This window comes from Malaclemys terrapin, chromosome 5, assembly GCF_027887155.1.
Source record: "Malaclemys terrapin pileata isolate rMalTer1 chromosome 5, rMalTer1.hap1, whole genome shotgun sequence".
Taxonomy (NCBI): domain Eukaryota; kingdom Metazoa; phylum Chordata; order Testudines; family Emydidae; genus Malaclemys; species Malaclemys terrapin.
In genome coordinates, this window is record NC_071509.1 from 128,942,408 (window position 1) to 128,962,981 (window position 20,574).

General features: G+C 42.9%; 1 non-coding gene across 1 annotated transcript; it reads left to right on the plus strand.

Moving 5' to 3' along the window:
* The first annotated feature begins 457 nt into the window (after window positions 1-457).
* TRNAY-GUA (transfer RNA tyrosine (anticodon GUA)) lies at window positions 458-547 on the plus strand. Its single transcript is given in 2 exon segments — window positions 458-494; window positions 512-547. It is a non-coding gene; the product is annotated as a tRNA-Tyr (tRNA).
* Window positions 548-20,574: the final 20,027 nt, after the last annotated feature.

A 20,574-nucleotide genomic window follows, 5' to 3' on the forward strand; every position in this document is an offset into this window, starting at 1 on the left:
TGAGAGCTGCTACATGAAATTCAGATCCAAATCTTCAGAGCATGCATGTGCTCCATATCAGTGTCTCAGGACCTAGACCCTCAGACAGTGTAAACAGGCATTGAAGTTAAAAGAGATCTCTTCAGTGGTTCTAGATTTTTTTTTTTTAACTTACTACTGTTACAAGTATCCTCTGGACTGAAAGCAATTAGAGAATAAATCTCTCTTATTCATAGTAGTATTTTTCAGCTAGTTTACATTGTGGTATCACTGTGGGCCGGATTTTCAGCTATTTAGGTCCCTAAAGATGCAGATAGATGCCTAGTGGGATTCTCAAAAGCTTCTAGGCACCCAACTCCCATTCAGATCAATAATTGGAAATCCATCATTGATTTCAATAGGTATTAGGCACCTACTGGGATTTTCAAAAGCACCTAAGCAGGTTAGGTGCCTATCTGGATCTTGTCTATCCTGTCTTCCTTCGATAGCTCAGTTGGTAGAGTGGAGGACTGTAGGCTTAATTCTCCAGGGAATCCTTAGGTCGCTGGTTCAACTCCGGCTCGAAGGAACTGGCTTTTGTTTCCTTCATCACACATTGGGGTGGGAGGGATGGCTAAACCCAGGGTTATGAGTTCAATCCTTGAGGGGACCACTTAGGGATCTGGGGCAAAATCAGTACTTGGTCCTGCTAGTGAAGGTAGGGGGCTGGACTTGATGACCTTTCAAGGTCCCTTCCAGTTCTAGGAGATAGGATATCTCCATTAATTTTTTTTTGAGTCCTACATATCTGAAAATCTGGCCCTGTGTGTATAGTTAGTTTCACTCTTTCCCCTTGTACAGCCGCTGAGTCGCTTTCCACGTTGGTTGGCTAAGTCTATCACACAGCAACAGGGAAGAGGAAGAACATTTAAAAAAATAGGAAAACATGATTTAGAACTACCAGAAAGTGTCCAGTGGATAGGAGCGAGTGTCATGCCTCAAAACTATTTCAACATTTTTTTTTTGAAAATTATTATTTGTAGCAATATAAGTCCAGGAGCTTCAAGGAGACCCCATCATGGACCAGCACCTCACTGTGCTTGGCCCCATACAGGCATAGAATGAAAAGATAGTCATTGCCCCAAACATCTTACAACCTACATTGATGTGAAACTGACTAGATTTTGTGATGACCGAGTCCCTTTAACACACCTAGGACACTGAAATAGAGCCAGATGTTTCAACTGCCCAGCACTCACAACTAGGTCGGATTTTCAAAAGTACTCGGCACCTTTCATTGTAGCACTTACCCCTAAGCACCCACCATGATTTTGAAAATCTAGATGCTTATTTAGATGCCTAAATGGGAGCTGAACTCTTTTTGGAAAATCTGGCCAAAAAATCAGTAAATAATATCAGTGATTAATAGTAATTAATAAAGAAATGGAAGAGGCCACTATGATCATTGACTTAAAACAAAGTTAAACGGCTATTTTAGCAAAAAGTTAATGGACTATGCCCCTTTTGGAAAGAGAGGAAGAGGCAAAGAACAAAAATACACCTAATTGTGAAGAACACTCTTTGCATCCAAATAAAGCAATGTCCTTGCCCAGCTGTTAAAAAGAAGCAGAAATTAAATACGAGTTGTTCCAAATATGTAAGATGCAGAGGCTGCCCAACGCCTGCTTCAAGCAGAAAGAAGTTTTTCGGGTTGCTTCACTCAGGAAGCAGTGACCCCCAAACTCCATCATTAGTAACAATAATTAGAAGGTGCTATAAGAGGGAGTATATGGATGATTGCACCTGAAACGAACAGTCTCATTAATTTATTACAGATTTTTAACTTGGCTTCATTAGGACCTGTCTGTTGAAGGCCATTTAGGACTCTGAGGATGTGTCTGTGCTTTAGATTCCCTCCATGTTGTCTAGCAAAAGGAAGGGAAGAGCTCTTTGTTGTCCACTGTGACGTCTTGTGCATAGCCACTGTCAGTCTTCTAATCAAGGGAAGGTGGTTTATGGAAACCAAGCGCCTGATTCCCCACTGCCTTGCTCCTTGTGTAATCATTTGCACAGTGAGTGCACAGTTTCACAGCCACTATCTCCTTCTGCTTGGGCAGCATCTTACCTCCACTTGGCACTCCCTTTGGACAGGTGCAAAGGACTGCATGAGGTACAAAACCCTGTGGAATCAGGCCCCAGGCCTATAGAACAAGTCTCCATAAAATAATGTATTTTCCACCTTCAGATTCAGTTCTTTACACCATTGTTTTGTGTCAGTTGGGGAGCTCTGTTCTCTTGCTTTCAGTCTGAAATCATCCAAGGCTGATCACCTTTTTCTTTTTGTAATTTTTATCATCAATCCTCCCTGTGATGGCACCTGGTCCTTTGCTATTTCCGCTGCTGTGATCACAAAATCGTACCGTGACCTGGGGATATCAGGTGAGCTGCTCCCATGCTGCTCAGTGAACTCTCTAGTGGCAGGGCTCTTTGAATGCTGCAGCTGGTTGCCTTATTCCCAGTTGTGTGATGACTTCCCCCTAAGCGTGTGGCCACCAGAGCCACAGCCTGTCTTCCAATGAAAAACACAAACTGCAATTGCTCTTGTCCCATTGGGCTGGAAAAGCAAGTATATAATTCTCCAGGATAACCCTGTTTTATATTACCGTGACTCCTGTGGCCAGTTTGAGTTTAAAGCTGTAGGCTCACATTAGACCTGATCAGATCTCTTTTATCTCACTCAAATTGAGGGGGCAGGACTAGTCCTATGAAAGTCGGTAAGGGTTGGAGGATCAGGCCCTGAATTATTCACTTTCTTAATACAAATCAAAGTAACCTTGCTTTCCTGGTTACATTTTATTTAAATTGTTGGGAAAAAAACCCAGTTTCTATTGTTGTATTTTTAAAAGACATTTTGGATGGGATTTTTAAATGTGCCCAGCATTGCTTTAACTATGAAGTCAATAGAAGTCTTATTTATTATTGTTTGTTATTTGTATTGTGGTAGTATCTAAGGGCCACTGTCAAGGGCCCCATTGGGCTAGGTGCTATAGACTCATAACAAAAAGATGGTTCATACCATCATTACAATCTAAGAATAAGACGTGAGACAACAGGTGCACATGACAAACAGACGAGCACAATGTAGCTGTGAGACAACTTCGATTAGCGTAATAAGCAGCAGACACACCAGCCATCTAGCCGTTGTCAAGTGGTTTGTATGACGTAGGAGGGTTTTAGAGACCGCTGTAAAGAAGGATAATGCAGTGGTTTTGTGGGTTTTTATTTTTTAAACAGCAAGCTCTTCCCAAAAGAAGTGACCAAAAAAACCCATCAAGATGCTTGTTAGAAATGACTGGCTTCAGTTAGACCAGTGCTAAGTGCTTTTGAAAACCCCACCTTTAGCTTCAGGAACTGAATTAGGTGCTTGTGGTAGGTGCTGGATTGGAAGACCATAGTGCCCCTGAATTGGTACAACACCAAGCTTGGCAATAGAATCTCCTCTCCACTCCCCCACCAGCTTACCTCAACCCTGACTTGAAGCGAGAGGGTAGTTTGCTCCATTTCCTTTGCTGCTTTGATCTGTAGCAGATCCTCCTCCTATCTGAAGCTATTTCCTCTACGCTTCCGACCTCCAGTTTTTGGTGTATGCCTTACAAACTGGTCTTATGTTAAAAATCCAGAAGAGAGAACTGAGGAGCTTTTGGTCCTTGCGGGTCTTTGCTATGCTGACTTCCCGAGTTGTTTTTCAAAGGCGCTTAAGGGAGTTTGGTACACACGTTTCAATGGACTCTGGGCACTGATCTCCTTTATGGTTTTTTTTTTTTTGGAAAATCCCAGTGTAGGACTCTTTAATAATAAACGATTCCAAAACTTTTCTCTTAAATCTAGTTTTTGCTAGCGTGTGAAAAAGACAAAGAAACCCCACAAATGGTAACGAGTGATAAGGGAGAAGTTAGGCTGTTAGACAGTACCCACCATGCAGAATTTATGAATGGTTAACAAATCTAAGAATGTGGCCCCCCTCTAATAGAGCAGAAGACAGGGAAATATTAAAGACGTGCTAACAGTTAATACACTGAGAGCCAACTGCTTACATAAGACTCAAATGGGAAGCAGAGAGGCAATTCATCTATTTTAAGATAAACAGGAGAAAAATACCTTGTGAATCAATATCATAATCCTATCCAGCAACTGTCTATTTGTGAGACTGTGCTCACCATCTACAGTCAAATCCAGTGCAGCTCAGGCCTGGTCTACACGGGGGGGAGATCGATCTAAGTTACACAATTTCAGTTACGTGAATAACGTAGCTGAAGTCAACGTACTTAGATTGATTTACCATGGTGTCTTCACCATGATGAGTCGACTGCTGCCGCTTCCCCGTCAACTCCGCCTGCGCCTCTCACGGCGGAGTCAACAGGAGAGCGCTCGGGGGTCGATTTATCGTGTCTAGACACGATAAATCGACCCCTGCTGGATCGATCATTGCCCGCTGATCCAGCGGGTAGTGTAGACATACCCTCAGATTACATGATGAAAAGGGAAACACCACGGGCCTGATTCTATTACTGTAAGGCCCCTACCAGCATGAAGCGCCCTTAATGGGAAAAAGAAACAGCCCTCTAAAAATACCCCATGTGCAGTGCGGCCTTTCTGGCAGGGAAAGGGCTTAGCCCTTTCCCTGCCAGAAAGGCTGCACTGCACATGGGGTATTTTTAGCCCTGTTGCATAGAGAGGGAAGTATTTGCTCATCCATTTTACAATGGGTAATCTAAGGCAGTGGTTCTCAACCAGGGGCCCCCTGGGGGGCCGCAAGCAGGTTTCAGGGGGTCTGTCAAACATGGCTGGTGTTAGACTTGCTAGGGCCCAGGGCAAAAAGCCAAAGCCCCGCTGTGCAGGACTCCAGCCTGGGGCCCCAAGCCCACCACCCAGGGCTAAAGCCGATGCCTGAGCAACTTAGCTTCTCGATGCCCCCTGTGGCATGGGAGCCCTGGGCAGTTGTCCTGCTTGCTACCCCCTAACGCTGGCCCTGGCTTTTATATGCAGAAAAACAGTTGTGGCATAGCTCGACCATGGAGTTTCTATAGCGGGGGTGGGTGGAGGGGGGGCTCAGACAGGGAAAAGGTTGACGACCCCTGATCTAAGGCACAGAGCAATTTTCAGAGGTGCTCAGCACCCAGAGCTCCCAGTCACACTGCAGGGATTTGAACCAGTGGTTACAAAAGTCTAACTGATGCAAATGGGATACTTCGGATATTGAGTTTGTAGCAAGCTGGGGTGTGACTCTACCCTGCACTAGCCCATCTCACATTAACTGTCCATGTGGATCTGGCGGAGACGTACTAACACGTTTGTTAGTGCGTTTTAATCTCCTCCCATTTTAAAGCTACAAGTCTTCTCCCATTTCACACCCCAGCTTGCTGCAAACCAACTGTTCTTGTACACAAGCCCCTAGGTAACCACACCAGCTCTTAAGCAGTTAAAGTTTGTTCCACCCACCTGATATTTCATAGGTAATATGCTTCTGTGGAAAATAATGTTGTGTTCTGCATTTTGGGGGGGGGGGATTAATCAGCAGTATATTAAAATAAGTATTACATTTAATTTAAACTGTTCTGTTTTTAAATTTCAATTTTATTAAGAACAGTTGGCAGAATGTAACAAGAGAGTTGTTTTTTAGTTTTTAAAAAATGTATCTGCTTTAGGTTTTGAAAACAGACTTTTTTTCTGTGTACACTTTTCTTCTAATTGCAATCAGAAACACATAGCTGGGTACTGTTAGCAAAGACCACTGGGATTCAAGGTTAAATCCAACCTCCAAACTACCACTGAATGATACAGGCAAATCAGTTTAGGCTGGTAGGACTCATACAGAAGTAATTATTTACCACTCATCAACTAAACCCTGATCCTGCAAAAACATATATGTTTAACTTCAAGCACATGAATAGTCCCATTGACTTCCCTTAAAGTTAAGCCTGTGTGCATTGTTTATTTCAGGATCAGGGCCTACTAAATGAATTTTGAACCTAATATAAAAGTTATATGTATAATAAACAGCTAAGAATTTTATGCAATGCAGATTTTTTGTGGGCTTAAAAAAATTATTTCTGATCCTTACATTTATATTTGATCTAAACCAAACAAATGTCAGTCTTTCAAGTTATATACATTATAGATATTTTAATAGAAAAACAAAAATGAGAATCAGAACAGTTGAATGATACAGAGTATCTAGTATTATATATAGAAAAATGTGCATTTCCTGGTTTTCTGATGTTTGGGGTTTGTTTCCCCTTTAGGTTATGTGCACATGGCACAGTTCATCCAGGCTTCTACCCAGATTTTACGCTTAGCCCCCCTACCATCCACATATTAAAACTCTGACTAGCGTTTGGAGGTGATTTAAGCCCAGGTTAGCTGACCCAGCTGGGGGTGTGGGTTACAACCATGCTCTTCCTTAACTTTGCCTGAAACCCGCTAACTTTGCAATGAGGACAGAGACAAAATCACTTGCGTGCTGCTAGTCCTCCAATGCCTTCCCACAATATGGCCACAAAGGCCAGATAAATTCTCTTGCAATTGACAGGGATCCTAGAGCTCCTCAGCACAAAGAATCATTAGATATGTCTCCAGAAACACAGAGGCAAGTGCAGACATCGTGAGGGCACAGTAACATGGAGAGGGCTTTGCAGCGAGGATGCTCACACCTAAGCTAGGCTAACCTGGGTGTTCAGACCCAGGTGCCAATCATGCAGGTTAACTGTGCAGTCTAGATATAGCCTAAGTGGAATGTGCAACAGTTTTGCCCTAAAATACATGTTCTTCAACTCACTGGGCCAAACTGATTGACTTCTCGCATGAGTCCTACAGAGTTCCCATTGGTATCAATGGAAATATGGGAATTAGACCATCAAGATTTGGTCCAATGTGTTCCACCGTCTTGATGACTGCAGGAAGACAAACTTTTCTGCTGATATGAACCCTTCTGGCTTTGCAGTGTTTGCCTCTAACAATTGGACAGCTGTAACTCCAAAACCAGGTAAAGGGAAAAGGAAAGAAATTCATGGTTTATGGCCAGGATCTAAACAAATTTTATTGGAAATATTTATGTTTGTAGGTTTGAGGAGTTTTTATAGTGAGGAGTTCTGAAAACTGCCATAAAATTTTGCCTTGGGGGTTATGATTACATTTGTATCTGTCCCAAACTTATATAAATAAAAAAGACAGTTTTTACTGTAGAAGCTTAAAAGGTTAGAGTGGTATTTGGTCTGTGATGAACCTTTTATAGGTATGATGTTGTAAGAATATTTTTTAAAATAGCAATAAAAATACAACTTTACATTTCTTGATAAAGCCATGTTACCCTTGGTGATAAGAAAAGGATAATGTTAAAAATGTAGTTGCATCATTCCTGCTACACCATAGTCTAATGAATTTTTGTACATGCAAACTGCTCTAAACAGTAACTAGCTTAGAGTCTTGTTCAGAAGAAATATGATTTCAAGAAAAACAATGAAGAGTCCGGTGGTACCTTAAAGACTAACAGATTTATTTGGGCATAAGCTTTCGTGGGTAAAAACCCCCACTTCTTAAAAAAGTGGGGGTTTTTTTTACCCACAAAAGCTTATGCCCAAATAAATCTGTTAGTCTTTAAGGTACCACCAGACTCTTCATTGTTTTTGTGGATACAGACTAACACGGATACACCTCTGATACATGATTTCAAGGGAAACTTTGTGAACTTCTGAGATTTTATGTAAGAGTCACATTTCTTGACCACAGACCTCATCTTCCTGGTTTTTGATCTGGCTCCATTCCTGAGCAACCTGTGTGTTATGTTAAGAGTAGTAGAAACTCCCTGAACATTAAATCTCACCAGATGAGGGTCAATCCATCCTCGTCATCATATCCACTCATTATACCCCACACCCGAACATAGCCACTCTATGAACTTCTTACCCTCATATCTCAATGCCTCAATTGACCCATCAACCTTTTACCCCCAATCGGAGATATTGCAGATTATGTATTCCTTATGCCACCTGATCTTAAACCAAACTTTGCACCCTTGATAATCTGTACGTTATTGCCTGATAACCAGAAACTTCTATGCTCAAACTCTGTTCACTTTTTTTTAATATCATCTTAATAAAATTTTTACATCTGTTCATAGGGCCCAGATGCCCATATAATTGTACCTGATGATGGTCTGTAACCTTCTGAAGAGTATGAAGAGTCAGCAAGCATCATGAAGAGTGTTTCACAAATTGCATGCTAGGTAATACCATGAGAGAACCCCATGCTTGTAAAACTAAACTGTCTCTTTACTAAGAGAACCACACCTCTACCCCGATATAACGCTGTCTACGGGAGCCAAAAATCCCTACCGCATTATAGGTGAAACCCCGTTATTTAAAGGTTTAAAGAGCTCCGGGCTCCCCACAGCGGCCAGAACCCTGGGCCCTTTAAATCGCCACCCAAGCCCTGCTGCCGGAGCCTCAGGGTAGCAGCGGCAGGGCTCCGATGGTGATTTAAAGGGACCAGGCTTGTGTACAGACTACAGCGGCCAGAGCTCCGAGCCCTTTAAAGCGCCATCCGAGCCCCGCTGCCGGAGCCCTGGGGTTACTGCGATATATGTGAACCTGTGTTATATCGGGTCGCGTTATATCGGGGTAGAGGTGTATTTACAGAGATGCTGTCATAGTAGCTAGAATTTTAGCCATGTATACACAGATTAACTTCCTGGATCCTCTTCCAAACTCTTCCTACCCTGCAACCTGCGCTCCTTCCTCCTAGTTCCATGCAGGTTGCTACATCTTTCCATTGAACAATTTTTGTTGTTGTTGTGTCTTTTGTTCAAGCATCTGATGACTTGCTGAGGCTAAAGTTTACCAGTACATAACCCTTTGTAGGGCTTTGGCCTTTAACCCCAGTCCATTGCATCCTGTTAAATTCAAAGACCAGTAGAGTTAAAGGCCTGTCTCCCATTTCTCATTTACATTATCTCTGTTGGCAGGGGATTTACTTCCACCCTGTTGCTGCCTTCATTCTATTAGGTGGCATCTTGCTGGTCCTCTGTATGAATCGTATAAGTCATTTTCTTCTGACTCTTCTTCTGACAATTGAGGGGATCAGGCATGTGCACCCCATGCTGAAGCTAGTGTCTTCGCTTCTATTTTGAGCAAGCTAGCCATAGTACACTAGCATGGGTACATCTACAAGAGATGTAAATCACATCTGTGACTGCACTGTCAATGTACCTTAAAAAGCCGGTCGGCTCTTTGCTTATCTCAGTCTAAAATTGCTGCTTAACAACGTTGCTTAGATTACAGTGCAGATGGTTCTGCAATCCAGCTGGCAATGAATTGGTCCTTGATTTAATGGTATAGTTGTGAATATGGCAGTTGAGTGGCTGGCAGCCGCCTTCTTGTGCAGTGCAGGGACATTGGGGTTCTTTGTATCTGCTGAAGTCATGCTGCATATATCCTGCTCTTCAGTGGAAGTCTCTACATCCTCCATCTCTGCATATACTGCTGTTTTTTCCTTCCTGGTGTAGTTGCAGTGTTGGGACACAAAGTGGTTCTCTTTCCCACACCCCTTGCACCATTGTCCGTAGGCTAGGGATGGGCCGGTACAGCATACCAGTAAGAACCCACACCGGCCTGTACCCAGCCCACATTAAAGCGCTGCCGTGGCAAAGGACCCTACAGCACTTTAACATCCCTGCTCCTTTTGCTCCCCCCACCCCCAGCCACTGACGGGGGGCGGGGGGGGAGACAAAGGGAGCAGCTGCCCTGGGGCCGGCGATTTAAAAGGGCCCGGGGCTTCAGACGCCACTGCCGCTACCACAGCAGCAGCATCCGGAGCCCAGGGCCCTATAAATCAACACGGGAGCCCCGGGTGGCATGGGCCAGGTGGCCTGGAAGTGCTGGCTGGGGGATGCTGACCCCCCAGCCCTGCCCCTTCCACCCGAGGCCCCACCCCGGCCCCATACCTGTAAGTGTCCTGAGTTACTTTCACCCCCCGCCATAGGCTGAGCATCTTTCTTTATAACTTTTGTGTTGCTTTCCACAGTAGATACTGGACCATGATGCTTTCCACTGGACCATGATGCTTGCATTCTTGTTCAATCTGTCTGTCCCTGTCCTGCTTCCCCGTTTATTTTAGCTTGAGCCTTTGTAGCTGTTCTGCACTAGTAGTTGTCCCTGTTTTGATCCTTTCCCTGGACAGTTCACCAGTATTTTCCCCAGGAATTAAAATTAGGGGGGTGTTTGAATTTATAGGGGGGGGGTCAGGGCCGATGAGGGGTGAGACTGTGAGGGTGATGGTGGGCTGTATGGCACCATAGTAAAAGCTGGAAAATGTTTCATGACCATTTTATTAGATTTAACTCATGTTTTAAAATCATCACACAAATTAAAGTTGGCTACTCAAGCCTTCTATGAAGCACTACATCTACATCCTTCTTGGTTTCTTGTTATAATTTTGCACAACTCTGTTAATGAACTTCTTGAATGCAATGCGTTCATCTTTGGTGGCTTCTCATGTGTCTGGAACTTCCATTCCTTCAATTGATATGCTCGTTAGTTCATTCACATGATCAAGCAGAAGGTGACTTCTTTCAGAACACAAAATTCTATTCAGTGATGAAAAATAATGCTCAACTGTAGCTGTTGTGACTTGGAGTAGCAAGAGATGAATTCCTATTTCTTTCATCCCAGGAAACATAGCATAAAGATCTGGTGGAGCCACTAGTGACGATAAAATAGAAGTTGAAGTCAAATCTTCATTCATTCATCGTATGATATTCCACTCTGTGTTCAAATTCTCTATTCTGTCCTGAGCACATGGCAGCCCCATTGCTGGTAGTGCCTCTCTCCATGCAACTGTCAGTGTTTTATAGGACAGGGATCTGTAAAAGTGACGTAGAGGTTGAGTAGAATCTAGAAGTCGCTGTTGTAGATTTTTAAGAATCAAGTCCGTGTACTTTTTCAGATGTCTTAACAAACACTTCTTGTCCTTTTCACTTAAGGATTCAATATAAATGCCTTCATTAGTCAACTTCTGGACTGAAGTCTTTGCTTTGTCCAGTACTTTTTCAATGGATAGCTTCTATCAAATGTAGCTTCAAATGTAGCTTCTATTGCTGGACAAAGATCTACTATTGTTGTAGCAGATGCCTAGATGGCATTGTTTAATGACCCAAGTGGTTTCAACGGTAGATTTACAAGAGAGAGAATGGCAATAGTATTCTCTGAACGTAGTAGCAAAAGTAATCCACCAGCCTCACTACTTAGGTCCATCCCATCTTGACAGATACTTTCCAAAGCCAGTAATAATGGCTGGAGTAATTTTAAGACAACCGCCAAGGATTGCTCATGAGAAAGCCAGAGGGTTTTCCCAGCTTGGACTAATTTGAACTTCAGTCCCAGTTTATCTTCTATATTTTCCAAGATATTCAGTCTTTTTGGACTCTTGCTGAAAAAAGAACATAATGAAGACATTAAATTTATAGATTTTTAATGTCTTTTGAAGAGTCTGCAGCTCGTACTAGTGTTAGTTGAAGTAGATGGCCTCTGAAGTGTGTATAGGAGAGATTAGGGTTACACTTTTCTCTGAGCAAAGCTTGTACTCCACCATGTCTTCCAGAGAAATTTGCAGCTCCATCAAATGCACAAGCAGCCATATGTTTGGGGTCCAACTGACAAGCATTTAACTCTTCTAAGATGTGGGTTGTCACAGATGCAGCCGATGTGTCTTCTATAACTTGAACATCTAGAAATGCATCTACTGGCCTACCCCTGACACCAAGATAATGTACACAATGACTTAATACTTGCTGCCCATTTGCATCGGTGCATTCATCAGCCACGTATGCAAATTTTTTGAATGTGGTGAGAGAGTTCTTCACTTTTTCAACTGTCGAGTCTTTCACTGTTGCACCACATGCTTCTAGCCAGTCAGTTGAGTTTCTTGCAGAAAGATAGTGAGCATTTGCTGGTCTTGTTCGGAACCAGTGTTCAACTTCAGGATGAACAAGTGACAATGCACTTAACATTGGCCTCCAGTTTGTAGTGTGTGGTATCTCTTGCTTACATAGAAAGTATGATACCACAGCCATGTTTGTTCACATGAACTGTGTTGTGTCTCCAGCATTCTTAACAGTCGCATTAACACTCACCGGTGTTGTCCTTGGTCAGTGGAGACTCAGAGTTCAGAGGTGCTTTCACATGAGTTCACCTCCCAGGTGGGGGGCAAGAAGGCACCTTGCTCGTTCCTCCAGCTGCTCACTGTTTGCTCTGGCTACTATTGTTCATTGTGCCACCGTTCACTCCATCGTTCTGTTGCCAATGGCTCTGCACCATCACCTTCTGCTGCCATCTGCCACTGTGACCTCTGCGAGTTGGTCTCCTGAGGTTCCACCCAGCTCTCAGTGATTTCAACTGAGCTCTCAGTGGGGGAACCTCGCTGCTAGTGCAGGCTGGGCCGTCTCTTCCACAGAAACACTGTCCCACAGCAGGTCTAAACACTTAGGCCTGATTATCAGTGATTGCAGCTGTAGTGGTCACTTAACAAAACAAGAGACTAACATGGAGCCTAATCAGCTCTGTCTTTAAACAGTGGAGAGGGGCAGGTCAAATAGTACTTGTGACTCAGACAGACCATCAAGCAAAACACATGTCCCCACCCTCTCTCTTGATGCCCTCAATCAGCACAGGCTAAGTACACGGCCAATGGGAGCTTTGGGGGTACCCACAGGCGAGGGCAGCGCATGGAGCCCTTTGCCCCCCCCACACCCAGGGGCCACAGGGACGCGGTGCCGGCCGCTTCCGGGAGTGGCGCAGAGCTAGGGCAGGCAGGGAGCCTGCACCCCAAACTCCTCCTGCACCCCGCACCCCAACTCCCTGCCCTGAGCCCCCGCTGCACCCCTCCTGTACCTCAACCCCCTGCCATTCCCCGCACTCCAACCCCCTGCCCTGAGCCCCCCACACTCCGCACCCCCTCCTGCACCCCAACCCCTTGCCCTGAGCCCCTTCCTGCACACTGCACCCCCTCCCACACACTGCACCCCCTCTCACACCCTGCACTCCCTCCCGCAACCCAACCACCTGCCCCAGCTCTACATTCGTGGCCCTGCATGCAATTTCCCCACCCAGATGTGGCCCTTGGGCCAAAAAGTTTGCCCAACCCTGCCTCAGAATAACACACTAGTGGTCTTACTAGAACATTAAACCCCTTTGTTTGTTTTCAGTTTAAACCGATTTTTACTGAAAAATTCCCAGGTTTAAAATAAGTATTCAGTTTTTTTCTGAATTTCATTCTACCTTTGTATCATTCAGATATATATATTTAAAAATAACTTGTTTCATTAGCAAAACACATACATCTCATGCAATGTACTGTATTACAAAAATACATTAGTCTGTGTGTATATGCAAAGATGCCTGTTGAAGTCAGGCTATGTATTAATCTAGATTAAGATACACACAATAAACAAACGGGCATACTTGCGAGCTCTGAAGAGCATGCGCATCTGAATGTACTGCTGAATCTCATGCCCACCTGTCAAGGCTGTATCCCCACTTTGAACTTTAGGGTACAATGTGGGGGCCTGCATGAAGACTTCTAAGCTTAACTACCAGCTTAGCTCTGGTCCGCTGCCACCATCTCAAGATAATTCCCTTCCCTGGGAAGCCTTGAGAAACCTTTCACCAATTCCCTGGTGAATACAGATCCAAACCCCTTGGATCTTAAAACAAGGAGAAATTAACCATTCCCCTCCTTCCTCCCACCAACTCCTGGTGAATACAGTTCCAACCCCCTTGGATCTTAAAACAAGGAGAAATTAACCATCCCCCCTTCTTTCTTCCACCAACTCCTGGTGAATACAGATCCAACCCCCTTGGATCTTAAAACAAGGAGAAATTAACCATCCCCCTCCTTCCTCCCACCAACTCCTGGTGAATACAGATCCAACCCCCTTGGATCTAAAAACAAGGAAAAATCAATCAGGTTCTTAAAAAGAAGTCTTTTAATTAAAGAAAAAGGTAAAAATCATCTCTGTAAAATCAGTATGGAAAATAACTTTACAGGCTAATCAAACTTAAAGAGCTCAGAGGACTCCCCTCTTGTCTTAGGTTCAAAGTACAGCAAACAAAGATAAACATTCTAGTAAAAGGTACATTTACAAGTTGAGAAAAACAAAGTAAAACTAAGACGCCTTGCCTGGCTATTTACTTACAAATTTGAAATATGAGAGACTTGTTTAGAAAGATGGGGAGAACCTGTACTGATGTCTGGTCCCTCTCAATCCCAAGAGCGAACGAACACCCAAACAAAGAGCACAAACAAAAGCCTCCCCCCCCCAAGATTTGAAAGTATCTTGTCCCCTTATTGGTCCTTTGGGTCAGATGCCAGCCAGGTTACCTGAGCTTCTTAACCCTTTACAGGGAAAAGGATTTTGGAGTCTCTGGCCAGAAGGGATTTTATAGTACTGTACACAGGGCAGCTGTTACACTTCCTTTTTTAGTTATGACACCACCAAATACACATATCAAGCTGACACATTAAAATGAGACAAAAATGTAAACTGTTTATTCAAATTTTATTTGGGGATTAGAGATGTATTCTTTTCTTAAACTCAGAGGTGGCATTGTGTTTTGAGTTCTGTTTTCGTTCTGCAGCAAACCGCATTAATGAATGGAATTCAAAGCATTAATCTGAATACTTTCCCCCCTTCTTTCCGCCCACCAAAATAAACCCGGATATTTACCCAGAAAAATGATTCATCGTTTTTTGCTCTGATTTTCACCCGTTTATGTTGTTGCGATAATAAACACTGATAAATTCCTGCGAAAAATTTACAAAAATTAAAACGGAAATTGAAGAGCCCTATAGAACATGCATGTCTTCCTAGCAGTTTTGAGACCTGTACTTTCCTAAACAACTGCAGGAATTTAAGAGAAAAGGGTACAGCTGGCTGAGTGCTTCCACCATTGAGAACTCTCCTGATTTTGTCACATGATAGTTAAGGATTCATTTAAAGTCCCACCTCCTGGAGACTAGTGATGGTGTGAGAATTTTAGCTTTTGTTTAAAAAAAAATAGTTTTAGCCCTGGGGCTTGAGAAGGAAAGCTTGAACATATGACCTTACTGAATCCTAGAAGCTCAGAAATCAGTGGATCAATAAAACAAACCCAAATTGCTTGATGATTGGCGGGAGGGGAGCTGACACGTGCTTTTTGAGCAGTTGGGGTTGGCAGCACTGTTTTTCCCATCAACACACAGCCCTGCGCAGAGATCTTACACTGAAGTTCAGGCATTTGTGTCCTGTACAAAGCAAAGTGCAGTGCCCGGGCTTTCCTTCCCTAGAGGATTCTCTGAACTTAGCTAACTAGCGAGTGCTTTCTGGGGATCCCCTCAGCCATTCCCCAAAGCAGCCCCAAGACAGATGCAGCTCAGTTGGGCCTCTGAGAATCAGGCGCATCTCAGCAACAGCAGCTATTCCACTTCAGTTCTCCACAGGAATTAAAAAGATTCTTATTGACTGAGTGCTGAATCTTCTCCCTCAGCAGGCTGGGCAAAACTTCCAAGAACTGGAACAGGGCAGTAGGATGAGGGCACAGCAGATGGTTTTTGCTGTGAAATCCTTCACAGGCACCTCTTATGCTAGGGGAGTGAATACTGCTGGAGGCGCAGCAGGGAGGAAGTGTGGGGCTAGAAGGATCTATCTCAGAACTCTGTCTCCCTTCCCACCAAAAAACTGTTGGCCTGTGTCCTTCCTTTTATTTGCTGTCTCACTTACCTCTCCCTCTCTCCTACCCAGCATTGTTGAAAGCATAGGAGCAACAGAATGCAAAAGGAAATATTTTCCCTTTCGGGAACACTTTGTACAAGCACTGACTATGCAGTGCGTCTCATAGGAGTGAGATAATTCCCTGGAGGGTGGGGCTCGATCAGGAGTAAAATTTATTTTACAAACATGGAACAGATTGTTTGTAAAGCGAACATTAGAACAGTTAGTTCACTTAGAAAAAAATGTTGTGTCTATTTGTCTGGAACATCAGTTGGTGCTTCAATATATAACTCTCTAGACAAATATGATTAGAAGATTTTAGGTTCCAGTAAAGATTACAGGAATCTTGTTTGTTGTAGTTAGGATGGGAGCATAATGTGTGTGTGTGTGTGTGGTGGGAGGAGACAGGGACCAAATGGACAGATATTTTTTTGTGTGTGTACGTCTGGCACAATGGAATCCTGATCCATGATTGGGTCTCCTGGGTCCTACCTCAATATAAATAATAATTAATAATAACAGTGATCACTGCATGAACATTTTCCAAAGTCCAAAGAATAGTGTTTTGACGATGTTTATGCCTCTGTTTATTTGTTTGTGACCATTCATCTGAATGATGTTTTTCGGCTTGTAGAAACGTCCATTTAAAAACAAATTGTAGATCTATAACCAACAATTGATTTTGTGGCAATTACTCTCAGTAAATTACTCTGGTGAATCGTTGGTGACAGGAAGGTGGTAAAATGAAGACAAGCGGTTTGAATTCATGTATATGACGAAAATGTTACGTAGTATATCGTATAAGGAATGAGGAATCCAGAGCAGCTCTCCTTTCTACATTTGCTCTCCCTGCCTTTGTCTTTCTGTTATCTAATCCTCTCTGAACAAAACTCCACCCCAAGACAATGACAACAACAAAAACAAACCACCCACAACACTAAAATCCTCCTCCTCCTCCCAAAACTTAGGCACTACCACACTGTTTGCAAACCATCACTCTGTTCTGTCTGCTTGTACAAGCTGGTTGGGAGTGCTCCATCAAAACAGGTTTTTGATAGAAAATGCAATTTCCACAAAATTGAAATTCACCAGGAAAATTTCAATTTTGCTGACATTTTTCGATATTCCATTTGGAATCAATGTATTCTTGTTTTGTTTCAGTGGCCGTGGTTCGCTGCTCCAGGCCAATGGGAGCTGCTGGAAGTGGCGCAGGCCGAGGGATGTACTGGCCGCCGCTTCCAGCAGTTCCAATTGGCCTGGAGCAGCGAACCGCGGCCACTGGGAGCCGCGATTGGCTGAACCTGCGGACGCGGCAGGTACACAAACTGGCCCGGCCCACCAGGGGCTTTCCCTGCACAAGCGGCGGAACAAGTTTGGGAACCACTGATGTATAGGAATGAGATTTCTCACATGCTTAAAGTTAGACACATGATTAAGTAGGCACTTTGCTGAATTGGGGCTCAGAAGATAGACAAAGATAAGTGACAGGCACCATTTATAAATAGTGCTGCACCGCAAACACAGCTACTTTATCAATGTTGCATAAGAAAATTGCTAACAACAAAAAACTTATTTGTTTTTTATCCCCTCAGAAGAAACCCAGGTATTATTAAATTTGGGGTGCACTTAGATAAAATATTCTTGTACAAAAGAGCAAATGAGATTTAATTTTTTAAATGTCCTAAAATTTGACTAACACGTCTACCATTCTGAAACCTAAAATTTGAAAAACCTACAATTGTCTTCTTAGAATGCTTTCCACCTTCTCCCAGAACACCCAATGATTTCTTTAGGAATTCCTCCTGTTTTATAGAGTTTAGATAATCCAGCCAGGAAACAGCAATAATACATGCGACTTAGGTCAATCATACATGAACAGCAAATCATGAAAAAAAAATACCATTCATGATCAGTTGGTTGAAAATTATTCACATAAAATTAATTGAATTACAAATTGCAAATCATTTAGTAAAGATCATACCTGTTTGCAGATCACTTGGGAGTTGAAAGAGAAGCTAAATTTGTCATATAAATTATTTGCTGAAAATTGTCCACTCTAAAGTCTGTTTGGAAATAAGATTTAGAGATAAATCACTGCTGAGGACACCATATTTCATACCATACACAAGAAAGAGTTTAAAAACAAACAAACTTTAGTTGTGGTATCCACAGTTTTCTTGTTCTTCACTAGAGCTGGTCAGAACATTTGACAAAATGAAATATGGTTTCATGAAAGCCAGAATGTTTTGTGGAGATAGATCGGTTTCAATTGAGTTATCACCAAGAAGGTTTTTTCGGGTTATTTCTGACCAAGGAAAGAAACCTCACCCAAATTGAAAATCTGAGCTTTTTGTTCTGAAAACAGCCATTTTGATAAAATTCCCATTTTTCAAAAACATTTGCAATGTTCCAATGTGGAATAAAAATATCGAAACCTTGAAAATTGTCACAAAACAGAATTGGCGTCTTCTAGACAACTCAGTTCTTTACCCTCAATAGTTTCCCCCCCGTTTCTCATATTTTTCCTCTAGTCATCCCAGCGAGCAATGAGACAAAAGAACAATTTACATCCCAATCCTGTAAACACTACACATGTGAGTAGTCCCATTGATTTAGTCCTCAGGGAAGGTGCAGCAGGTGGTCATCCTTGTGCTGGCATCCTTGGAGTCAGGGATGGAATGTGCCTCATTGAGCCACAATCCCGTCCAAAGCTCCCTCATCCTTCTGGCAGTTGAGCACCCTATCACCCCCTACTGATGGGGATGACAAATGCTACAATCTACTTCTAAATTACCAGAGTAAAGACCTTTCAAAAGGGAAAAACAAATGAACAAAAACTTTACTAGCAGGCTAATAAATAGTCAGATATTTCTGTATGCTACTGTAAATATTCTGAGCAAAGTATTATACATATATTGACTGGCTCAGAGAACTATAGCAACAAAATATTGCCCCGGGTAGCAAGAGTTCTTGAGATGACGAAAGATTGCTGGAAGCTGGAGGAAATATGCACAATTAAAGGAATCCTTGTTACCCGAGGCAGTTTTGCTGCTGCTGTCTCTGGGGAGAGTCTGTATTTGTTTATTGTCCTTAAAGAGTTTCTTTGGTTGCTATATACTTTCTGTGCATGAGGTTTTCAGCATATAAACATATCTGCAGAGAAACTTTTGCACACTGTGGTCTCTATGGGTAAAACAGAGATGGGCCCTGAGCTGCAACATTCAGCCCTGGAGTCTGAATTTGAACCTCACGAAGTTTGAGCATAGCCCAAATCTGGAGTCTGGCTTTAAATCTTTAGAAGCTATCAAGGAGACTAACCATGAATGCACATGCGAGTTCAAACTCTGAATGGCAACACGGTCTGGCGTGTTTAGATCTGCTATTTTGGTTCCCGTCCACCTCTGGTTACTAGAGACTTCAGCACAGAAAAACAGCTCACTTTAGAGCCACTTCCCATCCCACACACACACCTCATGTGAGTGGAGCTGTTTCAGGCCTCCATAAGTCTCCTTACCCCAGTAGGAGATGCAGAGGGAGGAAGTTGGTAGGTTTCTCTTGTGGGAGAAACATGGAAGCTGTTCATGTTTATTGGCCTGTGGTTTCAGTGTCATTGATAATTGTCAACTATGATGATTGGCTTCTTAAGCACAGGTCTACTTTTGGTCATGTGACTAAGTTTTAACCAATTACACTGGATAAAAAATCCAAGTGGTAATCAATGTAATGCCATGAATTGGTGTACGTGCTTGTGGCTCTCTGCTCTCCCCCCTCTCCAGTTTTTCTAATGGATAGAAACTGAACTACTCCATGTGTCATAGGCCCTATATTGCTATCAGCTAGGCTAACAGATTCTCCTGTAGCTGAAGAGGTGTGCTTTTGGAGCTTGAAGATCTATATTGTTCTCCCTGTCTGAGAAGTACCAAGTGGTCAACATGCGCAGCATAGTGACAGCCATGAAGTTCTAGGGGGCACAGATTCGTAGTAGTATAGTTAAATCAACATAGCTACAGCAAGGAGCTTAATTTAACTTTGTATAAAAACCAAAAGGCATTTGAAAACATGCTGCCTGCACGACAAAACTTGTATGTACATTGTTAATAAGCGGCAACCGACTTTGGCTTTGTTACCAGTGCATTGGGGTCATTGCTCTGTTGTGCTAGAGAAAGGGTGTTTTAGTTAACCTTTAGGTTTTCCCTCATTAAACTGAGTAGCTGTCATTTATTTTGAACTGATTGCCTGATGGCCAATGTCAGTGAGCTGTAAGCAGATTTAATAAGTGGTATGTAAGAAAAAAGTCAAATTTTATGAGGTTTTATTTAGGTCACAATTGATTAGTGTCACGGCTTATAAACAATCCAAAAGAATCATGATAATGACCTATTCACACAGCATATTTCATCCAGAAGGATCCCAAAGCACTTTACAAGTTTTACACAGTAATCAGTTCATACAGTCACCTCCAGAGGTTGAAGGGGGTAATCTCTGGATAGTGCTCTGCAGTACCAGACAACAGTTCAGCACAATAATTGGGGGAGAGGAAAAGACTAGCTTATCCAAGGTAGGGAGGATTTAAGGTAGACAGAATGTACTGTAATTACCTCATTGGAATTTGAGCAGAACACTGCAGATATAAAAATGGTGAAAACCTTTCATAATGCCCGGGCAAAGCTTTTGTAACTTGCCTGCTTTCCAGTTCCATTACAAACTCCAACACTTGGTCCAGGTTTGCCAATATGTTTGTTACAAGTTCCATGGTATCTCAAGACCCAAATTATAAAGGAAAGAATCAGCCAGCCAGCCTCACTGGGAGAGGAATG